This window comes from Schistocerca serialis, chromosome 11, assembly GCF_023864345.2.
Source record: "Schistocerca serialis cubense isolate TAMUIC-IGC-003099 chromosome 11, iqSchSeri2.2, whole genome shotgun sequence".
NCBI classification, from domain to species: domain Eukaryota; kingdom Metazoa; phylum Arthropoda; class Insecta; order Orthoptera; family Acrididae; genus Schistocerca; species Schistocerca serialis.
In genome coordinates this window covers 51,926,769-51,939,579 of record NC_064648.1, presented here as the reverse complement: position 1 = coordinate 51,939,579, position 12,811 = coordinate 51,926,769, and the positions used below count along the sequence as shown (strand labels likewise).

The 12,811-nt window shown below is 41.5% G+C and overlaps 1 protein-coding gene across 2 annotated transcripts in view; it reads left to right on the top strand.

Annotated features, from left to right (window-relative positions):
• Nucleotides 1-12,811, top strand: part of LOC126426898 (protein roadkill-like) — a 53,748-nt gene that overhangs the window by 25,298 nt on the left and 15,639 nt on the right. The gene's annotated exons all lie outside the window — the stretch shown is intronic.

The window sequence follows — 12,811 nt, the reverse complement described above, 5'->3', positions numbered from 1 at the left end:
TCAGATTTACATTCGGAAAAGTCCTTGCTTACACGGCCTTAACTAGAGTGAAAAGCGTAGATGGTGTTCCAGTGTGTGAACAACATAAAACTTCGATTAAATAAGAACAGAAAAAAGTCTGCGCAGGCCATACAGTAGGCGCGATCGAAGCGGCGATCGCTCGGCCAGTTGTTTCTGGACTGCAGTTAACAATCATCGGACTGCAGTGAGGAGAGAACGGAACCAGAAGCAATTATTCTAGCTCAGACGTCGAAACACGGCTAATGTCGTGAGAGACGAAGTCGGCCAGAAAACCAGGAGAACACTTTGTACTGAACATATGGCATGTAAAAGCCGGCAGTGGCATGTAAAAGCCGGCAGTTTGCAAAACAGTTCGCGCAATGAACAACTTTGCGTTACTCACTGTGATAAGTGGTACCGACTTTAGAAATGCAAATGTTCAGAAATATTAGTTCTCTATTATAGTAAGTTATTCGTGGGACCGGCCGGGGTGGCCAAGCGGTTCTAGGCGCTACAGTCTGGAGCCGCGCGACCGCTACGGTCGCAGGTTCGAATCCTGCCTCGGGCATGGATGTGTTTGATGTCCTCAGGTTAGTTAGGTTTAAGTAGTTTGTAACCTCCCAACAGAAAATTTAATAAATAGTATGAATAATATTCTCATTTAACCTCCCCACAAAATTCTTTCTGATTTAATCTAAGCTCAAAATTCATTCACATGTAGCGTAACCTCAAAACAGAAAATATTAACATAAATATTATTCACGTTTAGTGTAAGCTGAAAACAGAAAAATTCCTAAACCTCTCAACAGTAAAAATTATAATTATGTCGTTCACATTCAGTGTAACGTCCCAAAAAAAAAAAAAATTCAGTAACCTGGTAATAAAACAATGTAACTAACCTCTCAAGTAAATTGTCGCTCACTTAAGACTTTTCAATAATTCACTGTGAATTTAACATGGTAAATTTTGGACGACAGCAGTGCTGCGTCATAGCCCTGAAAGATCATTCTGAATAAAAAAGGAAAAATTCTTACCTCAATGAAGTCGCGGGATATATCTGCTCTTACAATAAATTTTTCCGGCACAGCTCTGTGCAATGCTGGCCGACCTACCTGTCATTTATGAAAGGAATCAACTGATTTTTATATTGCAATAATCGGGATAATCATGGATCGGAGGAATTAGTAAATTCTTTAAATTGAAATGAATGGTTGTTAAAAGTTACTTTTTCTGAGGAAGATTATTATTACGAGAGTTTTAAAAACATTTACATGCGACTTGAGATAACATTACTACATATGGGCGAGGCTGCTTTTTACCTTACACAATAATACTCAGGCTGCGACATCGCTGCACCGCGACCGGGCCAGCCAACACGATACACCATACCAGACCAGAGCAGACTCCAGACTAGACTTGGCCACTGTTTCTATGTTTCGATACAGTGTATCGATACGTGGAACTGTTTCAGTGTTTCGGAACGGCTGTGGTTCACTGTTTCGAAACAGTGGTGTTTCATTCCGCCCCTGTCTCGGATATCCGGACCAGATTCGATCTCGAGCCAGACACAGAAACTATATCGTTGTTTCAAAATAAGGCTGTTTCAGTCCACATGTGCTTGGAACGGACTGATTGTATCGAAACAGTGATGTTTCATTCAGCTCTGTGTCGGACGAGATTCGGGCTCGGCTCAGGTACTGAAACACAACATATCACTTCGTGAAACACTTTCAAGAGTGTCGAAATCGTTTTGACAAGCAATAGCATGAAGCTTAAGATATCCGAAAATAAAGCTCCCTTTCTAGATGACTGTCCTATTCCGAAATGGCGTAACATTTGCTTTATAAACATTAACCAAACAATAAAACAACGCATACTATTCACATTCAAAATAATAAATATGTGAAAATCATTCAGTTAAATTACACTTTTTTTTATAATATACGTTTCTCTGTTCAAGTACAGTAATCATGTTAAGAAACGCAAGTAAACCTAGAACATTTTGAATAAAAAAAGGCGTAGAGTGACAGTTATTATACATATACAAAAATTTAATGTAGGTATAATTGCAAGCAATCTGTTTGACATATCACTGATAGTGTAATGGTGAACAGGAAGGGCTGGGAAGCATGGTGAATTTATAGTAACGGTTCGACACACCTTGAAAGACAAAATTTTTTCTGTTATATTTTGTTATTTATTCGAATTATTTGGCATTATTTGAGAGTCTATAGTCACTGTGCCTATTATCCACAATGATTCCCTTTGTGTGCATGGGAATTAGCAGGATGGGTATATTACCCATACTAACGGAATGTGGGTATCCCAGCAGCATACCCGTTGTTTCGTCAGTTTGCTCCCACCTCCAGTTCCGTTCGTGGTGGTTCTTCTGTCTTCAGCTATGGCTGTCCTCAGCCAATTGAAAAGTATGAAAGTCACACGACACGAAAGCAGCGCATTTGCTGCATGAAATACGAAACTGCCAAGACGCCTAAGTGATAGTTTCATACTTTCTGCGACATGATTAGCGCTCTCGCACCTCATTTGTGTTTATATGGACATACCTGTACAGTAGACATTCAAGATGATAAAATGTCTAGGTTTATTAGATTACAAAACACAAACTGTTTCACTGTTTCGAAACAGCGTATCGAAACATGACATTGTACTGTTTCATTTGTTTCGAAACAGTTACGTGTTTCAGTTTGCCCATCTCTACTCCAGACTAGCAACAACTTACTGCTACAGTTAAACAGTTCCTACTGCAGTCAACACTGCTCTCTGATCAGAGATTTTCTTATACCTTGCATATCGCAGGCACCGCATGGGTAATACACCTCTTACAAGTTCTAGGGGACTGATGACCTCAGAAGTTAAGTCCTATAGTGCTCAGAGCCATTTTTTTATTCGTGGGAAGCTCGTAATGTTTAATGCAGCGAAGAATCAGTAATTTTACCGGATCGGACTTCCTTCACTCTTGTACAATAAGGTGTGCAGTATATGGTACGCCTGTTTTCAATAAGCTAGCACAAGAATTAAAAAATCTTAGCAGTAATGCACGCGCTTTTAAATCGAAATTGATGAGATTCCTCATGGCTCAGTCTTCCTGCTCTGTCGAGGAGTTCCTTGAAATATTAAACTGGTTCCTGTGTTGTGTTATTGACTGTGTTTACATAAATTTATGGCTTGTCTCTTTTGCGTTCATAAACATTTTATTTCACTCTTATTACTTCTGTGTTGTACTTTTATGTACAGACACCTTGCATGACGTTGGAGATTAGCTTCTCAGTTTGGTCCTGCAGAACTAGACGTGTAAACACTCTGTTGACGTAATTTGGAAATGTGAGTAGAGTTTGCACCGCACACAAAAACATATCATTCTGTGGTAATAATTTGTGAAGAGGCATTTAATTTATCCTTTTAAACTTTGTCATTACTCTTTAACTAGTTGCTTTGAAAAGCAACAAAGTTCGCTGCAGTTAAATGGCGGTTTTGAATAGCAGTCTGTTTTCTAAATTGCACGTGTTTATCTTGGTTACCGAAATTAAATAAGGAATCACTTTCAATATTTTAGTATAGTTTCACTGGTGTTGTTCTCGGGGTCAGTAATGGTGAATGGATAGGACTGTTAGGTAAATGATTGAGGTAAAGTTAATTAGTCTATAACAGTTGCTGCACTGAACCCTCTTCATTCAGTTAAGAAAAACTCCTACGCTGGCCACCCTCGTACAGCCTAAAGATGAAACTGGTCGGATCTTACTTCTGTGAGTTGCTGCTGGTGGGACGTAAAGCCGACGGGACACGGACCGTGCTGTCGAACGTGAACGTTGAGCGTGCCAAGTTCAACGTGCTGCTGAACGCTCAGGAAGGATGCGACTTGTGCACACGGTACGTGGGCCCCAACGTGGTATACGCGATAGCAACGCACTCCAGCGGCAGTTTCAGGGATGTTTTTACTTCGTAAATCACACTGTTTACTCAACGGGCGCGCGTAAAATTCGCACGTTAGCTCTATTAAAACACACATTTCCTCCATCGTCCACGAAAAGGAAAGTACCATGTCCAACCAATAAGGACACAGGCTTATGAAAGTTTCATTACAAACAGTGCGGTACAAATTTGGAATACTTCTCCGCATAAGATAAACATTATTTCATCATTCCCTCATTTTAGTAAAACCCCAAGGCCAGTCTTACTTGATCACTGTTCTTACCCAGTAGCAGAATCTTTGCAACATGTGAATTACGAAGCGTAAAAGAAAAAGGAGCAAAATATCTTCATACAAGTAGCGCAAGCTGTCCTGTAATTAAGCCAATCGAACAAAGTTGCCCCTCAAAAAAAGGTGAACTTATATTTACCTAACATCAAATATTATAGCATATACTTATATTACACTAATAATATAGTATCAGAACTAAATAAAAACGCGAATGTTAGGAAAATTTTTTTTTGGGAGTGTTAAGACGCGAACCATCGCCCCAAACAAAGCCTCATCACTGGACAGTGACGCTACTCATTACGCAAAACCAAAAACCGCTTCCTCTTCTTAAAAAATATTGTGTTACGCCTTGCTAAAAACCTTAGTCGTATATAATTGTTATTAATTGAAATTTAATTATAACAAATTGTACAAAGAACAATGCGTTTTGGGTGGATCTTCAGTGTGTCGCTGCCTTCAAATAGCCTACTCTCATAAGACGCTCGTTACAATAATTCTGTTGCCATGAATACGATGTTTGTCATTATTTTATTGGAACGAATCACACAACTAACAACGGGTTTTCCAGTGATTCTCAATTTGATGGTGCTCAGAAACCGCATTTATACATATAGGCTTGAAATGAATGCCAATATGGCGCCTCACATCTCTGTACTGAAGGGAGACGACGTGCGTGTGACGTAAGTGGCGTTGTGCCATCTCATTGGTCAACGCTCAGTCGCACGCTCAGAATATCTGACATGCCAGATATTGCTCTGCACGTTCGGAAAGACTCCCGAACGTGCTATTCCACGCTATGACGTCAGAAACTGGGTATGCTCAACGTTCGGATGCACGGTCCCTGTGCCGACGGCTTAAAGGCATTGCTCGTCGGCAGCCTGTGGCAGCTGTCTGTTCCTAATGTCGCTCCACATAACAAGTTTGGGCCCACAGGACTGTCGTGGGATATCCGTGTCCGCCAGATGTCACCGCACTGTAGCCACTCACGACCACACAGTACTGTCCTGTAGAGGTGGCAAAAAATAACGTAACTGATAGAAATAACCGGTTACTGAGAAGTAACGGTTACTGCGATAACCGTTCCTCTGATTCTGGCAGTTATTTCAATAACTGTTTAGTGTCAACAGTGCCTCGCGCCATCTGTTGACCGAAGATCGTACTGCGCATTTGGAAGGCGTTCTATAGACCATGGGAATAACTGTGAGACTGCGCGCCATCTGTTGATAAGAACTGTGTACTATTTCGTGGGCCTTCGTTACTTTTAGCATAAACAATTAAATAAAGTTAATGTCCGAGCCGTGGCTGATAGGAGCTGCAGTACAGGCATTAACAAGTACGGTCGTTCCCTTAAGCCACCGCCTTACGTGTTAATTTAGCTTGGACGGGTAGTACAAGGAAAGTTACTAAGGAATTCGAGCGACTATGGAAATAACTGTCAGAGCCGGTATTCTCCTCTGGCAGTTATCGTTATTGGCTCGTAGTTCTAGTTCTCTGGTAGTTATCGGGCTACCACCACAGATAACCTGGAAGCTGGTAACGGAATAACTGTGTGTCTAGACGTTCCTGACTCGGTGACTCCAGTTAAAGGTCGTAGTTCCAGGTGATATTTCCAGAGAGGATAGTAACTGGAGCGAACAAATATTTTCGTACTGCTACGGAAATAGCCGCTGGCCATCGCGAATGACAAATAACATGTCAGAAAGTATAACATAATACAGTGGAATATAATAATTATCCTCATCATTTGTCAGGAGATTGTCAAAATACGTGAATATATCACAGCAACTGCTAATATTTACAGAATTGGTACACTGACAGAATAAAACACAGTTACGTACTTTTAATAAATTTATCGTACACAGAATACCCGATCTTGACTGTTGCAACCAAGTGCTGTCAAAACTGAAATATAGCAGAATTTTTACCTAAGCTGGTCTATCAGTCTCTGTTACGATATTCATCTACAGAGTAGAAGGAGGGGTCACTGGAAGCGTCTGATTCCACCCGTCTGCTTCGACGTAAAGGTGTTGTGGTGTGTGAATGTCATTACGGCACGGTGTTTATGAGTTGGTTTTTGTGTGTGTGTGTGTGGGGGGGGGGGGGGGGGGCTGTCGATCTAGGTTGCAGTGCCGGAATTTGCTGGTGGTAATTAATTTTTTTTTTCTAGCTGTGATGTTTTGTGTATTTATGAAGTATTGAATGTGATTTAATTTATGTAGGGATGATTGATTTGTGGACTTCTGGGATTGTGGTTTTATTTTTCGCAGTTGTAGGTGTTGGTTTTTTGGCATCAGTAGCTGTGGTGGACCTATATAGGTCACCGGATAATGACCGATTCCCATTTTCATAATTGTGTGTGTTGATGTTTTAGTATCGTCATCTGAGGTTGACCTATGTAGGTCAAGGGAAATGTCTGATTCCAATTTTCGTACTTTTAGTTGTGGGTATTGGTGTTTTGGTATGGTCACCTATAGTTGACCTATATTGTTCAAGGGAAGTGTCCGATTCCTGCAGATTTTTGTTGGTGTAGCAGAATGCTGTATTTTTTTTCTTTTTGTTCTTCATTTTGTGTTTTGGGATCATGGTGTGTTTTTTTTACTAGCTTGTCCTCACCCTAAAACCCCCAACTTCCCGCAGTTGTCCCATTGGTTTGATTGTATTTTTGGTGGGAAATGTTATTGTATTATTTATATGTATCTTCGTGTTTGTTGCCATGTGTATGTAGTGACGTCATAGACACACTTAAAATAGACATTTCCGGCATATTGATGATGGGTGGAATCAGACACTTATGTATCAAATAGTCATTCAAACACACTGTAAACCTGCCTTATCTGAAACCAAGTTTTTAATGGTTGCTGACTTGCTGGCAGCTTATTGAAAGTGCATGTTCCTGAATATTGGACCCCTTTTGGACCAAGGTAAGTAATTTTAGGTCTTTGTGTAGATTGCTGTTCCCATTTCTAGTACTGATATTATGTATTAAGCTATTGGTTGGAAATACTTGTAACAAATTTCATTAAGGAATAAATATACTAGGAAGCAGTGGTTAGAATACAAAGTTCCTTGAACAGGTTCCTACATGATGTTCTTGAATTGATACCACAAACGATTTTTATTACACGCTTTTACATGCGAAAAACTTTTGCTACGTTTGATGAGTTACCACAGTATATGTTCCCTTATGAAATAATAGAATGAAAAAATGTGGTATGCCCTTCCCAACTGAATTTATTATCGAGTTGTAATCCCAGAAATGTAACACTGTCAACCTTTTCGATCTGCATGTCTTCATATGTTATAAACATGCTGTCGCTGGAGAAATCGAGCAGTTTGCAAATCTGACATAAAACTTGGATTAGCGTACTCACTTTCCCCAATAGGACTAGCTTTTACAGCACAGGAGTAAACGAATCTGTCACATTACGTATATTTTTTGTTGTATTACAAGGCTGTACACTTTATTCTATTATGTGAGCAGCACAAGAAATTAAGCTTCGAATTTAACCTACAGTACTCAGTTTACATATTACTTCATACTTAAAAACGCACGTTGTTAACATTTTACTTAAACAGTGCTTTGGCGAAGTTCCGCGTACTTTCTGTCGCAGCTGCGAAGATAATATTTCTAATAGCGACCGATAACCTACAAACATATAATCTGAAACACTAATAATCGTTCTAACATCAACTAAAATGTACCCGGAGTTAATAAGCTGAGGTTATGACACGATTCATACGACATTCCTGCCATTCCACACTACTCGCAGTTATACTGATAACTAAACTGATGGATTCCAACTATGTCGTTATTTAACTGTAGGAGTTATCGGTATTCGCTAGCGAAAAATAACTTGGCAGTTATTAATAACCGTTAACGATAACGGTTATCAAAGAATAACTGGAACTGTGATAACGGTTACTCCAGAATAACCGTTTGGCCCACCTCTACTGTCCTGGCCGTGTACCGCAGACCTCGCCGCGCACCGCGCCTGCCCCCCACCACCTGTCGGCCGCCGGCAGCTCTCCCCTCCCTACCCCTCCCCCTACTTCTGCCCCCTCCTACGCGCCCACGGACACACTTCTTGCTAGTGGTGGGCCAAACGGTTATTCTGGAGTAACCGTTATCACGGTTCCAGTTATTCTTGATAACCATTATTTTTAACGGTTATCAATAACTGTCAAGTTATTTTTCACTACCAAATACTGCGACGGGGTTAAGTTAAATAACGACATGGTTGTAATCCATCATTTTAGTTATGACTATAACTGCTAGTAGTGCGAAATGGCAGCAATGTCGTATGAATCGTGTCATAACCTTAGCAAATTAACTCTGGGTAGATTTCAGTTGATTTTAGAAGGATTATTAGTGTTTCATATAATATGTGTGTAGCTTATCGGTCGCTATTGGAAATATTATCCTCGCAGCTGCAACAGAAAGTAGGCGGAACTTCGCCACAGCTCTGTTTAAAAATGGTTCAAATGGCTCTGACCACTATGGGACTTAACATCTGAGGTCATCAGTCCCATAGAACTTAGAAATACTTAGACCTAACCAACCTAAGGACATCACACACATCTGCGCCCGAGGCAGGATTCGAACCCGCGACCGTAGCGGGCGTGCGGTTCCAGACTGAAGAGCCTGGAACCGCTCGGCCACAACAGCCGGCCTGCACTGTTGAAGTAAAATGTTAACAACGTGCGTTTATAAGTACGAAGTAACATGTAAACTGAATACTGTAGGTTAAATTCGAAGCTTAATTTCCTGTGCTGCTCACTTAATAGAATAAGTGTAAAGCCTTGTAATAGTACAAAAAACATATACGTAATGTGACAGATTCGTTTACTCCTGACTTGTACAAGATAGGTGTATTGGGGAAAGTGTGAGTACGCTAATCCAAGGTTAATGTGAGATTTGGAAAACTGCTCGATTTCAATTAGGAAGGGCATACCACAGAATTGATGAAGCGCCCAAAGAAGTCGGTCTTTGCAGTGAGAATGATGTCAGATGTAGGAGACATTACCGAATTCATACTTAATGTCACTTTCAGGATCTACATTACCTCCACTAGTTACATTAACTGATATAGTTAAAGTAGATTCTACTCCACTGTCCGTAAATAACAAACATCGTCAAAAACCTTCTCTTGTACTTTAGTTATCATTATAACTGCTAGTAGAGCGAAATGGCAGCAATGTCGTATGAATCGTGTCATAACCTTAGCAAATTAACTCTGGGTAGATTTCAGTTGATTTTAGGAGGATTATTAGTGTTTCATATAATATGTGTGTAGCTTATCGGTCGCTATTGTCTGTTCAAGCTTGCTAGTCTGCGAAGCACTTACACTGAATGAAAGTGCTTCCTCTTTTTTCGTATTTACAAAACCTTTCACTTTCCATGTTATTCAGTCTCTCAATACGCGCACACACACACACACACACACACACACACACACACACACACACACACACACAACAAATGTAACAAACTTACCTTTCGTTGAATGATGCAGCCTCGGCGTGCTAAAACTGAGAGTCCGACCTCCTCCGTCTGCCGTACCAGTTTCAGGGTCCCCGCTCGTCGTGTAAGTTGGCATCGCGGCCCTGCCATACCGCTGGTCGTTGATACCGCTGTGACGCCGTCTGCTGCTTCGATGTGCCCTCGTTGTTATTGTGACTGTTCAACATCTTTCTTCTAAGTATGTCTGGCAACTTGAAACGGTTTCCATTCAAACTTCTGCATGTAACAATTTACTAAATTTTTCATTATCATTCAATATTAGGTCTCTCACAAAGTTTCTCTTAACCACGGATTCAATGTACTACGGCTTTTTAACTGTTTTCCCGGCCTGTGCACCATGTGGGGCAGCGCGGTTCCTTCTGTCCTGCACCTGCCTGTGAACTCGTTGCAGCAGATCGCCGGTAGGAAAGCCGAGCAGAAACCTACCGTACTGCGACCCGCCCTAGGCTGCTGCATACAACGTAACTATTCTAAGAATTCGGAAAAGGTCTTAATTTTGAGTAAAAGGTAGAAGTACTCAAAACTTCGGTATAATCTGAAGTTAGAATCACAAGTTCGCTGCGAAGCCTGTGCTAATCCTAACACAGCCATGCACTAACCCTTTCATTCACGTTAGCAAGTCTATGGCAACGTATGTCCCGAAATCTGAACAGCTACTAAGTAAGAATTGCTCTTATACGATAATGCTCGCCACACTATTAAGTTCATCGGTATCTAATACAATCAAGGTTTCGGTCACCGATCTGCTCTATATGCCAAGCGGAATTTGTCTTTTCTCATGCACAAAATTACTTACAAAATCCGTACTTTCTAAAAAAAAAAAAAACAGAATAAATTTGCCATCACTTTAAAGCACTTTTGAGTCATGTACCGCAGCTAAAACTGGCAAATTATAACTTCCTTTGGAGCTCATAGTACACTCAACCGTACCATTGAAAGGCTGGACTCCGACTCCTCTAGACTGGCGTAAGCATTCTGTATCCAAGACAAAAGACGCACGAAGAATACTCCTTTCTGATTGATCAGTTTTCTTTAAGGCCAATAGAAATATATTATCCTCCCGCGTTAGCCCGGGCTTTTCATGACTGACCAATCACCAAATTACATACTTTCGAATTGTACTTTTTTCGGATATAAATATTTAACTTTATGATACTTTATTTATACTTTACGTGATTAACTGTTTTGATTTGCACTCGAATTAACTTCCCTTTTAGCATAAACTTACTTAACATTATTTGATACTGTAAGGTGGCATCGGTCCTGCACCTTACAGGAGTCCATTTAACGTGACTATAATCACCTTGCGAGCACTTGACGTCAATAAAAACGACTGAGAGCGGCGGCGCTGTCGCTTTGGAGATGAGTAGTTGGTAAATAATCTGAAATACGATGTAGGAAATGTACGTGGAAACACATCGGCACGCAGGATAGGTAATACAGTGAGAACTACGCGTTTTTCTAATCGTAAAACTTTGCAGAAATGCAGTATGCGAGACAGAGCTCGGCTACCTCCCCGCCTAGCCGCAGAAGGCCGCAGCCTGACGGCAGAAATGGTTAACTGGGGAAGTTCTGTAATCAGTTTAGAGAGGCCACAGCTGCCGCCAGCCTCTGAGGCTGCAGATGCTCAGGTGTTTACCAAAACAGAGCAGTGGGTAGCTGGACAGGCTTTCCTGCGCGTGCCCTCGCCTATGTCCCACTAATTTTACGCCTCTGAGTAACTCAAATGGTGCAGGCCAGGAGTTCCGAATAACAACTTTCAATACAGGAGTCTGCGTTCGCTACGACAGGGAATTTTGCCGGGAAAATCTCGAGTGGTTTCTTAGGAGAAAAATTCCAGTAAAACTATTCTTGCCTGCACGTGTGGCTCTAGCATTGGAAAAAAACTTAAGATTCCCAGGCCATACATTGGGCGACACATGCAAAATGGGTATTTTGAGCCTGTCTCGCGGTGTGTTTGGCTCGGTAAAAGTTGAGGTTGGACAATAGAGGTGAAGAGCGATATTGCTCGACCCTCTGTCGAGGTCTCCCGTTCCGGGCTTTCGTACTGAGAGGACGTTAGCCAAGTCGTCTCCCGTTTTGGTCTCTCGTTCTGAGACGACGTTAGCCGCGCCAGCTCTTTGATGCGGGGAAGACTGTCGTAATTAGAGAAGTTTACGGACAGCGGTCTGTTGTCCGAGTATTGTAGGAGTGTTCTTTCCGAGACGCCACACGCCGATCGGACGGCCGCGACGTCGGCGTCGGAGACCGCCGCTGCAACAGGAATATTACGGTGAGATCGCTCCCGCTTCGGCCTGTGTTAGGAGTAACGTTAAATAGTTGGATCACGTGCAGTTGCTGTTCCCACAGAGGCTTCACGATACTTTGGGGTGTAGAGGTTCTTCGTATTTTGCGTTTTGTGTCGATGTCAGTCGGTGAGCCAAGTTATGAGAGATCGCATTTGGACCGATTAACACAGTTCACTGCCAATGCTAGTTAGGAGGGTAATTTGTAAATTGTTCTTTGTGTTTTATTCACCATTGATCTGAAGGTTAGAATAAAATTATTGTGATTCAGTATAGCCTTTACTTTCAGTAGTTGATCCTGAATTCACTCTTTCGCTTTATTTTATTTTTGTGTATGTGTCTGGTGTCATTGAACACCCTAAGTGTCCGTGATCATTCATATTTGGAAGTAAAAATAGGTGTGATTTGTCGCCAATACTACCACCGCAGATTAATTAGGGGTGACAGGGCCACATTTCAATCTAGCGTTATCCATTTTTGCGTACAGTTCCACGCCAAATTTCTCTGTAAGTTGTTTGTCAGGGTCGAACACACATGCAAAATCCTGCCAGCAACGGGTGGGGTGTTACAATAGAAAATTTTCCGTCGTCTGCATTCACAGTGTATTAAAAATTTGTCACGCTAGTTCGTATGGCGTTTGTCAGTATAACAATGATCTATAAGAGATCTCGTGGAAATCGGGTTTTCTGCCGGATATCAGCGTCTTGCAAACGCGATATTTCGACGTCATCACTTGACGTCTTCATCAGGTGTTCCCCGAGACTGGCTGCTTGCTGGACCGGGTCG